This window comes from Procambarus clarkii, chromosome 18 (genome assembly GCF_040958095.1).
Source record: "Procambarus clarkii isolate CNS0578487 chromosome 18, FALCON_Pclarkii_2.0, whole genome shotgun sequence".
In the NCBI taxonomy this organism is placed as follows: Eukaryota; Metazoa; Arthropoda; class Malacostraca; order Decapoda; family Cambaridae; genus Procambarus; species Procambarus clarkii.
The window spans coordinates 19,516,461-19,528,960 of NC_091167.1; the positions used below are offsets into that span (position 1 = coordinate 19,516,461).

The window sequence follows — 12,500 nt, forward strand, 5'->3', positions numbered from 1 at the left end:
GTGTTTGTGAGAGTGGTGTCAGTATGGGCGAGTGTTTGTGAGAGTGGTGTCACTATGGGAGAGTGTTTGTGAGAGTGGTGTCAGTATGGGCGAGTGTTTGTGAGAGTGGTGTCACTATGGGAGAGTGTTTGTGAGAGTGAATAGTGTGTCCACTCTATCATACATTATTCATAGAGTGAATAATGTATAAGTATATATTCTACACATTTTTCCTGTGAGATTACAACACCTGTAAACTCAGTTGTTTAGGTCCCCCCCCCCTCCCGCCACGGAGAACCAATAGGCTTTTCAGTTTCACTTGTTGACATTCGTGACGTCATCGTTAGTTTTGATTTGCGAAGTTTGTTTACATTCGTGACGTCACGGCGGGCCTGGCGTCGTGTTGCCATGGCGACCAACAAAACACTGCTGTTCAGAGACGCTTGAGGAGACTTAAACAATAGCCTGTCTTGTATAATACTTTCATTTACGGTTAATAAATATCTAAATATTGCCTCATGAACACTTGGATAACTCTCATTTTCTCTCTCTCTCTCTCTCTCTCTCTCTCTCTCTCTCTCTCTCTCTCTCTCTCTCTCTCTCTCTCTCTCTCTCTCTCTCTCTCTCTCTCTTTCTCTCTCTCTCTCTCTCTCTCTCTCTCTCTCTCTCTCTCTCTCTCTCTCTCTCTCTCTCTCTCTCTCTCTCTCTCTCTCTCTCTCTCTCTTTCTCTCTCTCTCTCTTTCTCTCTCTCTCTCTTTCTCTCTCTCTCTCTCTCTCTCTCTCTCTCTCTCTCTCTCTCTCTCTCTCTCTCTCTCTCTCTCTCTCTCTCTCTCTCTCTCTCTCTCTCTCTCTCTCTCTCTCTCTCTCTCTCTCTCTCTCTCTCTCTCTCTCTCTCTCTCTCTCTCTCTCTCTCTTTCTCTCTCTCTCTCTTTCTCTCTCTCTCTCTCTCTCTCTCTCTCTCTCTCTCTCTCTCTCTCTCTCTCTCTCTCTTTCTCTCTCTCTCTCTTTCTCTCTCTCTCTTTCTCTCTCTCTCTCTCTCTCTCTCTCTCTCTCTCTCTCTCTCTCTTTCTCTCTCTCTCTCTTTCTCTCTCTCTCTCTCTCTCTCTCTCTCTCTCTCTCTTTCTCTCTCTCTCTTTCTCTCTCTCTCTCTCTCTCTCTCTCTCTCTCTCTCTCTCTCTCTCTCTCTCTCTCTCTCTCTCTCTCTCTCTCTCTCTCTGTTCAGACACAACAATGGAATGTTTAGAATATGTAAACATTCTAAATAATGTTTTCCTCAGGCTTCGAAGTGCTGTGGTTGATTATGTGAAAGTGAAGAGTTGACTTGTTGGTCCACTGGCGGAGATTGGTGGTAAGGGGAGGTAGAGAGAAATTATTAGAGGAAAGCGCCAAGCTGTTACGAGCCAAATGTCCACACCACGTTGAGAACACCGCTTCTCGTCCGATCAGCGAAGTTAAGCAACGTTGGGTTTGGTTAGTACTTGGATGGGTGAACGCCTGGGAACACCAAATGCTGTTGGCATTAAAATGGAGGGTAGAAATAGCCTAAGCTACTCAATCTTTTTGATATGTATTTTATGGTGTCAATAGACGAATTTTAACTTGACTATATAGCACTGGGAAGGGGTCAGGATAAGGATTTGGGATGGGACGGGGGAAAGGAATGGTGCCCAACCACTTGTGGACGGTCGGGGGATTGAACCCTATCATATCTCTTTGTTGCTCAGGATCTTGGATCTTTTGTTATATTTTGACTCACAGGAGCTGTTGTCTGACTCCTGTAACCAAGCTTAGAGTTTCCCCTTTTCTCAGCGCATCTTTCTAACTTACCCTACAACTCCATCCGTTAATTGGTTTACAACCAGGGGCCAGATTCACGAAAGCACTTACGCAAGCACTTACGAACGTGTACATCTTTCCTCAATCTTTGACGACTTTGGTTACGTTTATTAAACAGTTTACAAGCATGAAAACTTGCCAATCAACTGTTGTTATTGTTATAAACAGCCTCCTGGTGCTTCGGAGCTCATTAACTGTTTAATAATTGTAAACAAAGCCGCCAAAGATTGAGAAAAGATGGACAGGTTCGTAAGTGCTTGCGTAACTGCTTCGTGAATCTGGCCCAAGGTCGGGATCTACTGCTGGGTAGACAGGGATAAATTTTGTGAAGGACTAATGTCCAAATATACCCCAAGACGCTGCCCAGTGTCCACACAGCTACAGACTGAAGTGTGCCAAGTGTATTCACAGTAGTTGTACTCACTTAGTTGTGCTTGCGGGGGTTGAGCTCTGGCTCTTTGGTCCCGCCTCTCAACTGTCAATCAACAGGTGTACAGGTTCCTGAGCCTATTGGGCTCTATCATATCTACATTTGAAACTGTGTATGGAGTCAGCCTCCACCACATTACTGCCTAATGCATTCCATTTACTAACTACTCTGACACTGAAAAAGTTCTTTCTAACGTCTCTGTGGCTCATGTGGGTACTCAGTTTCCACCTGTGTCCCCTTGTTCGCGTCCCACCAGTGTTGAATGGTTCATCCTTGTTTACCCGGTCGATTCCCCTGAGGATTTTGTAGGTTGTGATCATGTCCCCCTTAGTCTTCTGTCTTCCAGTGTCGTAAGGTGCATTTCCCGCAGCCTTTCCTCATAACTCATGCCTCTTAGTTCTGGGACTAGTCTAGTAGCATACCTTTGTACTTTTTCCAGCTTCGTCTTGTGCTTGACAAGGTACGGGCTCCATGCTGGGGCCGCATACTCCAGGATTAGTCTTACATATGTGGTGTACAAGATTCTGAATGATTCCTTACACAGGTTCCTGAACGCCGTTCTGATGTTAGCCAGCCTCGCATATTCCGCAGACGTTATTCTCTTTATGTGGGCTTCAGTGTGTGTGTGTGTGTGTGTGTGTGTGTGTGTGTGTGTGTGTGTGTGTGTGTGTGTGTGTGTGTGTGTGTGTGTGTGTGTGTGTGTGTGTGCTTGTGTGTGTGTGTGTGTTTGTGTGTGTGTGTGTGTGTGTGTGTGTGTGTGTGTGTGTGTGTGTGTGTGTGTGTGTGTGTGTGTGTGTGTGTGTGGTAGTGATGGTTATTACAGCTGTGGTTGGGTTGTTTGTGGTTGAGATACTTGGGGAAGTGTTGCTGGACCAGGTGTAGTAATAGTTGTTTGAGGTTGTTGACCAAACAACACACTAGAAGATGAAGAGACGTTTCGGTCTGTCCTGAACCATCACCAAGTCCATTGATAATTAAGTCGGCAGTTAGGGGGTTGTTGAGGCAACCTGTCCTCCAAATTGCACGTCGTATTTTGACCTACACTCCACCTAAGGTCCGAAAATCGTCGTACTATAAAATGGAAGTGGCTGGCGAAATTGACATATTGTCCCGTTTTCTGTTTTGGGTCCTCTGGTACGTTAGGATAAAGGGCAATTTAGTACGTCAGTTTCTTAACGTTGAGGAACTTTTAGAAGACTTGTGATAGTGCTTACAAGAACACTTTTTTGAGACAAGTTGTGGCTTAAGTGATGAGAATTGTAACCCACAATAATAATATCAGCGAATCATTGTGTGGTGGTTGGGAAGGGTTGTTTAATGACAAGATTTGGGCGTGGGCTGGAGGAGTTGTTACAGTTCCATGACTTAATCCCTGTCACGCCCACACGCCCATGACTTGAGACCGTCACGCCCACACGCCCTATTCTTGCTCTTTCTCTATCACCTTTTCAATCTCCTAAAATCACCTCAAACATTAAAATCCAAATGAGGAATGGAAAACTTTCTTTGAATTCCAAAAATGTAAATAAATACCAAGAAAGGAAACTGGTATTGGAGCGCCTGGAGACGCCTGGCAACCATCTTCCCGCGTCGCGTGTCAGGCGCGGCAAAAAAATTCAAATTAATTAATTCCCGCCAAATTGGCCCTTATTTCCCCGCGTGACAAGGACGACAGTTGTCTTTCTTGTTGCGGTTATGCGGTAAGGAGCACTCGCGCTAAATTAGTCCTTGTTTCCCCGCGTGACAAGGGTGACAAATGCGTATCTCCTTGTGAGTGTGGTGAGAGTGGCATTCGTGGTAAACTGGATCTAGTGTTCCCGCGATATAAAGGCGTGAATTGTACTCGTTCTAGCGGGCGTGCCGCAAGCGGCTCTCCTGTTTCCTCCCAAGTTCCGCGCGAGGTCTTCACTCGCGCTACTCCCCGAAACGACACTAATAAAAGTACAAAAAATCGTTGGGAATCTCTCGAAAGTTTTAAATGTACTGCGCATGTGCTAAATGTACTGCGCATGCGCTTAATGTACTGCGCATGCGCTTAATGTACTGTGTATGGTGCTAAATGTACTGCGCATGGCCCCAAATACACCATGTATGGCCCCAAATACACCATGTATGGCCCCAAATACACCATGTATGACCCCAAATACACCATGTATGACCCCAAATACACCATGTATGGCCCCAAATACACCATGTATGGCCCCAAATACACCATGTATGACCCCAAATACACCATGTATGGGCCCAAATACACCATGTATGACCCCAAATACACCATGTATGGGCCCAAATACACCATGTATGGCCCCAAATACACCATGTATGGCCCCAAATACACCATGTATGGCCCCAAATACACCATGTATGGCCCCAAATACACCATGTATGGGCCCAAATACACCATGTATGGCCCCAAATACACCATGTATGACCCCAAATACACCATGTATGACCCCAAATACACCATGTATGGCCCCAAATACACCATGTATGGCCCCAAATACACCATGTATGACCCCAAATACACCATGTATGGGCCCAAATACACCATGTATGACCCCAAATACACCATGTATGGGCCCAAATACACCATGTATGGCCCCAAATACACTATGTATGGCCCCAAATACACCATGTATGGCCCCAAATACACCATGTATGGCCCCAAATACACCATGTATGGGCCCAAATACACCATGTATGGGCCCAAATACACCATATATGGGACCAAATACACCATGTATGGCCCCAAATACACCATGTATGGCACCAAATACACCATGTATGGCCCCAAATACACCATGTATGGCCCCAAATACACCATGTATGGCCCCAAATACACCATGTATGACCCCAAATACACCATGTATGGCCCCAAATACACCATGTATGGCCCCAAATACACCATGTATGGCCCCAAATACACCATGTATGGCCCCAAATACACCATGTATGGCCCCAAATACACCATGTATGGCCAGTTAGATTAACAGTCATTTTCTAGATACAGGACGAAAGTTTATTACTTAATCGTAAGGTATATGATTAAAAGAAGAATCATTATTGATGTCGCTGGAATTGTTATTAAATGTGATCAACTAAGTTATCGCTGCTGGCAATTGGCAGACAGAATATCACGTTTCAGGCAATTTAGGATGACTTTCCTGTCTGTTAGCTGTAAGAACCTGTTGCCTACTTGCTGGTTTCGTGGCTCATCGTCATCACGGCCCGGTTTCTGACCAGGTCTTGTGGTTGGTGATCTGGATAACCTGTTGAACGCAGCTGCTCGCGTGTTGAACAGTCTCGGGCCTCTGATGTTGATAGAGTTCTCTCTCAGAGTACCTGTTGCACCTCTGCTCTTCAACGGGGGTATTCTGCACATCCTGCCATGCCTCATCGTCTCATGTGATGTTATTTCTGTGTGCAGGTTTGGGACCCGCCCCTCTAATATTTTCAAAATCTAAATTATTAAGCATTTCTCCCGCCTGTCTTCTAGACCCTAGAGAATACCGATTAAAATTTTTTAAGGTATCGAACTAATTTTTTCTAAGCAATATTAAACGTCTTTTTTCCACATTACTGCGGCTCAACCCAGTGTCTTAACCACTGTCTCCTCTCGTTATGCTGCAGCTCAGCTTAAATAACATGTCTCTGTTTCATCCATACCCCTCGAGTATTTTGTATATCTGGGTCATGTCCCCCTCTCTTAATTCTGCATTCTAGTGTCATCAGGTTCAGCTGCCTGAGTCTAGACTAAGATCACGTAGACCTCTGCATTGTGGAGTTAGACTTGTAGCAAAGACTTAATGTTTCTTAATGTTAGTTTTCTTGATTTGAAGTGAAAGGTCCTGCTTGTGCTAGAGTATGTAGTTGTATGTGCTACAGTATGCAGTTGTATGTGCTACAGTATGTAGTTGTATGTGCTACAGTATGTAGTTGTATGTGCTACAGTATGTAGTTGTATGTGCTACAGTATGTAGTTGTATGTGCTACAGTATGTAGTTGTATGTGCTACAGTATGTAGTTGTATGTGCTACAGTATGTAGTTGTATGTGCTACAGTATACAGTTGTATGTGCTACAGTATGCAGTTGTATGTGCTACAGTATGCAGTTGTATGTGCTACAGTATGTAGTTGTATGTGCTACAGTATGCAGTTGTATGTGCTACAGTATGAAGTTGTATGTGCTACAGTATGTAGTTGTATGTGCTACAGTATGTAGTTGTATGTGCTACAGTATGCAGTTGTATGTGCTACAGTATGAAGTTGTATGTGCTACAGTATGTAGTTGTATGTGCTACAGTATGCAGTTATATGTGCTACAGTATGCAGTTGTATGTGCTACAGTATGCAGTTGTATGTGCTAGAGTATGCAGTTGTATGTGCTACAGTATGCAGTTGTATGTGCTAGAGTATGCAGTTGTATGTGCTAGAGTATGCAGTTGTATGTGCTAGAGTATGCAGTTGTATGTGCTAGAGTATGCAGTTGTATGTGCTACAGTATGCAGTTGTATGTGCTAGAGTATGCAGTTGTATGTGCTACAGTATGCAGTTGTATGTGCTAGAGTATGCAGTTGTATGTGCTAGAGTATGCAGTTGTATGTGCTACAGTATGCAGTTGTATGTGCTACAGTATGCAGTTGTATGTGCTACAGTATGTAGTTGTATGTGCTACAGTATGTAGTTGTATGTGCTACAGTATGTAGTTGTATGTGCTACAGTATGCAGTTGTATGTGCTACAGTATGTAATTGTATGTGCTACAGTATGAAGTTGTATGTGCTACAGTATGTAGTTGTATGTGCTACAGTATGCAGTTGTATGTGCTACAGTATGCAGTTGTATGTGCTACAGTATGCAGTTGTATGTGCTAGAGTATGCAGTTGTATGTGCTACAGTATGCAGTTGTATGTGCTACAGTATGCAGTTGTATGTGCTACAGTATGCAGTTGTATGTGCTACAGTATGCAGTTGTATGTGCTACAGTATGCAGTTGTATGTGCTACAGTATGTAGTTGTATGTGCTACAGTATGAAGTTGTATGTGCTACAGTATGAAGTTGTATGTGCTACAGTATGAAGTTGTATGTGCTACAGTATGCAGTTGTATGTGCTAGAGTATGCAGTTGTATGTGCTACAGTATGCAGTTGTATGTGCTACAGTATGCAGTTGTATGTGCTACAGTATGCAGTTGTATGTGCTACAGTATGCAGTTGTATGTGCTACAATATGCAGTTGTATGTGCTACATACTGTTACCATACCTTGAGGTTACCTTGAGGAGCTTCCGGGGCTTAGCGTCCTCGCGGCCCGGTCGTCGACCAGGCCTCCTGGTTGCTGGACTGATCAACCAGGCTGTTGGACGCGGCTGCTCGCAGCCTGACGTATGAGTCACAGCCTGTTGCACATATTATCGCTACAGTATGTGCTACATACTGTAGCTGTGTAAGGAGTCAGTATGTAGCGATAAGTGCTACATACTGTAGCTGTGTAAGGAGTCAGTATGTAGCAATAAGTGCTACATATTGTAGCTGTGTAAGGAGTCAGTATGTAGCAATAAGTGCTACATACTGTAGCTGTGTAAGGAGTCAGTATGTAGCAATAAGTGCTACATACTGTAGCTGTGTAAGGAGTCAGTATGTAGCGATAAGAGCTACATACTGTAGCTGTGTAAGGAGTCAGTATGTAGCGATAAGTGCTACATACTGTAGCTGTGTAAGGAGTCAGTATGTAGCAATAAGTGCTACATATTGTAGCTGTGTAAGGAGTCAGTATGTAGCAATAAGTGCTACATATTGTAGCTGTGTAAGGAGTCAGTATGTAGCGATAAGTGCTACATACTGTAACTGTGTAAGGAGTCAGTATGTAGCGATAAGTGCTACATACTGTAGCTGTGTAAGGAGTCAGTATGTAGCGATAAGAGCTACATACTGTAGCTGTGTAAGGAGTCAGTATGTAGCGATAAGTGCTACATACTGTAGCTGTGTAAGGAGTCAGTATGTAGCGATAAGTGCTACATACTGTAACTGTGTAAGGAGTCAGTATGTAGCGATAAGTGCTACATACTGTAGCTGTGTAAGGAGTCAGTATGTAGCGATAAGAGCTACATACTGTAGCTGTGTAAGGAGTCAGTATGTAGCGATAAGTGCTACATACTGTAGCTGTGTAAGGAGTCAGTATGTAGCGATAAGAGCTACATACTGTAGCTGTGTAAGGAGTCAGTATGTAGCGATAAGTGCTACATACTGTAGCTGTGTAAGGAGTCAGTATGTAGCAATAAGTGCTACATACTGTAGCTGTGTAAGGAGTCAGTATGTAGCGATAAGTGCTACATATTGTAGCTGTGTAAGGAGTCAGTATGTAGCAATAAGTGCTACATACTGTAGCTGTGTAAGGAGTCAGTATGTAGCGATAAGTGCTACATACTGTAGCTGTGTAAGGAGTCAGTATGTAGCAATAAGTGCTACATACTGTAGCTGTGTAAGGAGTCAGTATGTAGCGATAAGTGCTACATATTGTAGCTGTGTAAGGAGTCAGTATGTAGCGATAAGAGCTACATACTGTAGCTGTGTAAGGAGTCAGTATGTAGCAATAAGTGCTACATACTGTAGCTGTGTAAGGAGTCAGTATGTAGCGATAAGTGCTACATAGAGCAGGCAGAACGTGCTTGTTAAGGCTGTTGAAGGTCGTTGTGGTGGTTGTTAATGTGTGTTCTCCCGCTAACCCTTGTAAGTGCCTTGTTTTATCATGCATTGTTCCTCTGTGACCTTCCTTCCCTTCCTCTTGACCTTTGTGTGTGTGTTTGTCTGTGTGTACTCACCTAGTTGTGCTTGCGGGGGTTGAGCTCTGGCTCTTTGGTACCGCCTCTCAACTGTCAATCAACTGGTGTACAGGTTCCTGAGCCTACTGGGCTCTATCATATCTATACTTGAAACTGTGTATGGAGTCAGCCTCCCCCACATCACTGCCTAATGCATTCCATCTGTTAACTACTCTGACACTGAAAAAGTTCCTTCTAACGTCTCTGTGGCTCATGTGGGTACTCAGTTTCCACCTGTGTCCCCTTGTTCGCGTCCCGCCAGTGTTGAATAATGTCTCCATCTACTATGCCAATTCCCCTGAGAATTTTGTATGTGGTAATCATGTCTCCCATAACTCTTCTGTCTTCCAGCAACGAGATTATTTGCACAGCCTTTCCTTGTGTATCTCTGTGTAATTATAATTATCTTCTTGGAAGGCGAACTTCACCTCCTGGGCCCTGCCTTTCAGCCAGTAAACCCAATGGTTTAATACATAAATACTCCTGTTACTTTTTATTATTTTAATATAGTAAATTTTATAATAAGTAAATAAATAAGTTTATATAAGTAAATTTTATAAATAAGATGGCTTCCACAACGTCTGCTTCGAGGACATTGCTCATAACATTCACAGAATAGACTATATATCTACCTAATCTATTCCTCATCTATTTCTGATCTATTCTTGATGTATTCCATGCGTTTCCAGGCTGCTCTCTCCCTCCTATCATGTATATCTACCTAATCTATTCCTCATCTATTTCTGATCTATTCTTGATGTATTCCATGCGTTTCCAGGCTGCTCTCTCCCTCCTATCATGTATATCTACCTAATCTATTCCTCATCTATTTCTGATCTATTCTTGATGTATTCCATGCGTTTCCAGGCTCCTCTCTCCCTCCTATCATGTGGAGAATATTGAGTTAACTTCATGTACTGTGTGTACCTGTGTTCCTGAGGTCTTGTTAGTGGCTGGAGGGATGGTTGGCTGTCGGGTCTCAGACCTCCTCTGATTGGTCCAGATGATGGAGTATCCTCTGATTGGTCCAGGACCTCGTGGAGCATCCTCTGATTGGTCCAAGACCTCGTGGAGCATCTTCTGATTGGTCCAGGACGTTCTGGATGATCTTCTGATTGGTTCAGATGATGGAGCATCCTCTGATTGGTCCAGGACCTTGTGGAGCATCTTCTGATTGGTCCAGATGATGGATCATCCTCTGATTGGTCCAGGACCTCGTGGACCATCATCTGATTGGTCCAGGACCTCGTGGAGCATCCTCTGATTGGTCCAGATGATGGAGCATCCTCTTATTGGCCCAGGATTTCGTGGAGCATCCTCTGATTGGTCCAGGTCTCATGGAGCATCCTCTGATTGGTCCAGGACCTCGTGGAACATCCTTTGATTGGTCCAGGTCTCTTGGAGCATGTTCTGATTGGTCCAGGACCTTCTGGATGATCTTCTGATTGGTCCAGATGATGGATCATCCTCTGATTGGTCCAAGACCTCGTGGAGCATCCTCTGATTGGTCCAGATGATGGAGCATCCTCTGATTGGTCCAGATGATGGAGCATCCTCTGATTGGTCCAGATGATGGAGCATCCTCTGATTGGTCCAGAACCTCTTGGAGCATCCTCTGATTGGTCCAGGACCTCGTGGAGCATCCTCTGATTGGTCCAGAACCTCGTGGAGCATCCTCTGATTGGTCCAGGACCTCGTGGAGCATCCTCTGATTGGTCCAGGACCTCGTGGAGCATCCTCTGATTGGTCAGGGACCTCTTGGAGCATCCTCTGATTGGTCCAGGACCTCGTGGAGCATCCTCTGATTGGTCAGGGACCTCGTGGAGCATCCTCTGATTGGTCCAGGACCTCGTGGAGCATCCTCTGATTGGTCAGGACCTCTTGGAGCATCCTCTGATTGGTCCAGGACCTCTTGGAGCATCCTCTGATTGGTCAGGACCTCGTGGAGCATCCTCTGATTGGTCCAGGACCTCTTGGAGCATCCTCTGATTGGTCAGGACCTCGTGGAGCATCCTCTGATTGGTCAGGACCTCGTGGAGCATCCTCTGATTGGTCAGGACCTCTTGGAGCATCCTCTGATTGGTCCAGGACCTCTTGGAGCATCCTCTGATTGGTCAGGACCTCGTGGAGCATCCTCTGATTGGTCCAGGACCTCTTGGAGCATCCTCTGATTGGTCAGGACCTCGTGGAGCATCCTCTGATTGGTCAGGACCTCGTGGAGCATCCTCTGATTGGTCAGGACCTCGTGGAGCATCCTCTGATTGGTCCAGGACCTCGTGGAGCATCCTCTGATTGGTCAGGACCTCGTGGAGCATCCTCTGATTGGTCCAGGACCTCTTGGAGCATCCTCTGATTGGTCAGGACCTCGTGGAGCATCCTCTGATTGGTCAGGACCTCGTGGAGCATCCTCTGATTGGTCAGGACCTCGTGGAGCATCCTCTGATTGGTCAGGACCTCGTGGAGCATCCTCTGATTGGTCCAGGACCTCGTGGAGCATCCTCTGATTGGTCAGGACCTCGTGGAGCATCCTCTGATTGGTCAGGACCTCGTGGAGCATCCTCTGATTGGTCAGGACCTCGTGGAGCATCCTCTGATTGGTCCAGGACCTCGTGGAGCATCCTCTGATTGGTCAGGGACCTCTTGGAGCATCCTCTGATTGGTCCAAGTCCTGGAGCATCTTCTGATCTCCCGGTTCCTTCGCTCGGTTTTTCAGCATCTTGTGATATTAATCTGCAGGATCTTACTTCCTGATCAACCAGGCTGTTGTAACAGTAGAACTGTTAATATAGAAGGTTATAGGATGACAGCTGACTAACACCCAGGTACCTATTTGTTGCTAGGTAACAGGGGCATAGGGTGAAAGAAACTCTGCCCATTGTTTCTCGCCGGCGCCTGGGATCGAACCCAGGACCACAGGATCACAAGTCCAGCGTGCTGTCCGCTCGGCCGACCGGCTCCCTATATAAGGGTGGATATAGCTTTGTACAAAATATGGAGTGAGTTGGTTGTTGACCTGAAAGAGTAGGAGGCTCTAAGGCTCTAATTAGCTCTAAGCTCTAATTAGCTCTAAGCTCTAATTAGCTCTAAGCTCTAATTAGCTCTAAGCTCTAATTAGCTCTAAGCTCTAATTAGCTCTAAGCTCTAATTAGCTCTAAGCTCTAATTAGCTCTAAGCTCTAATTAGCTCTAAGCTCTAATTAGCTCTAAGGCTCTAATTAGCTCTAAGCTCTAATTAGCTCTAAGCTCTAATTAGCTCTAAGGCTCTAATTAGCTCTAAGCTCTAATTAGCTCTAAGCTCTAATCCAAGGGATTAGAGTTAGATGAAAACAAGGAGCGTCTCTATGCTATGGTTATAATTCAGGCCTGGTCGAGGACCGGGCCGCGGGGACGCTAAAGCCCCGAAATCATCTCAAGATAACCTCAAGATAACCACAATGA

General features: G+C 45.1%; 1 protein-coding gene and 1 pseudogene across 3 annotated transcripts in view; both read left to right on the forward strand.

Moving 5' to 3' along the window:
• LOC123754497 (uncharacterized) overlaps positions 1–12,500 on the forward strand; it is a 126,582-nt gene that overhangs the window by 46,624 nt on the left and 67,458 nt on the right. The window lies entirely within an intron of this gene.
• Positions 1,380–1,498, forward strand: LOC138366149 (5S ribosomal RNA; annotated as a pseudogene).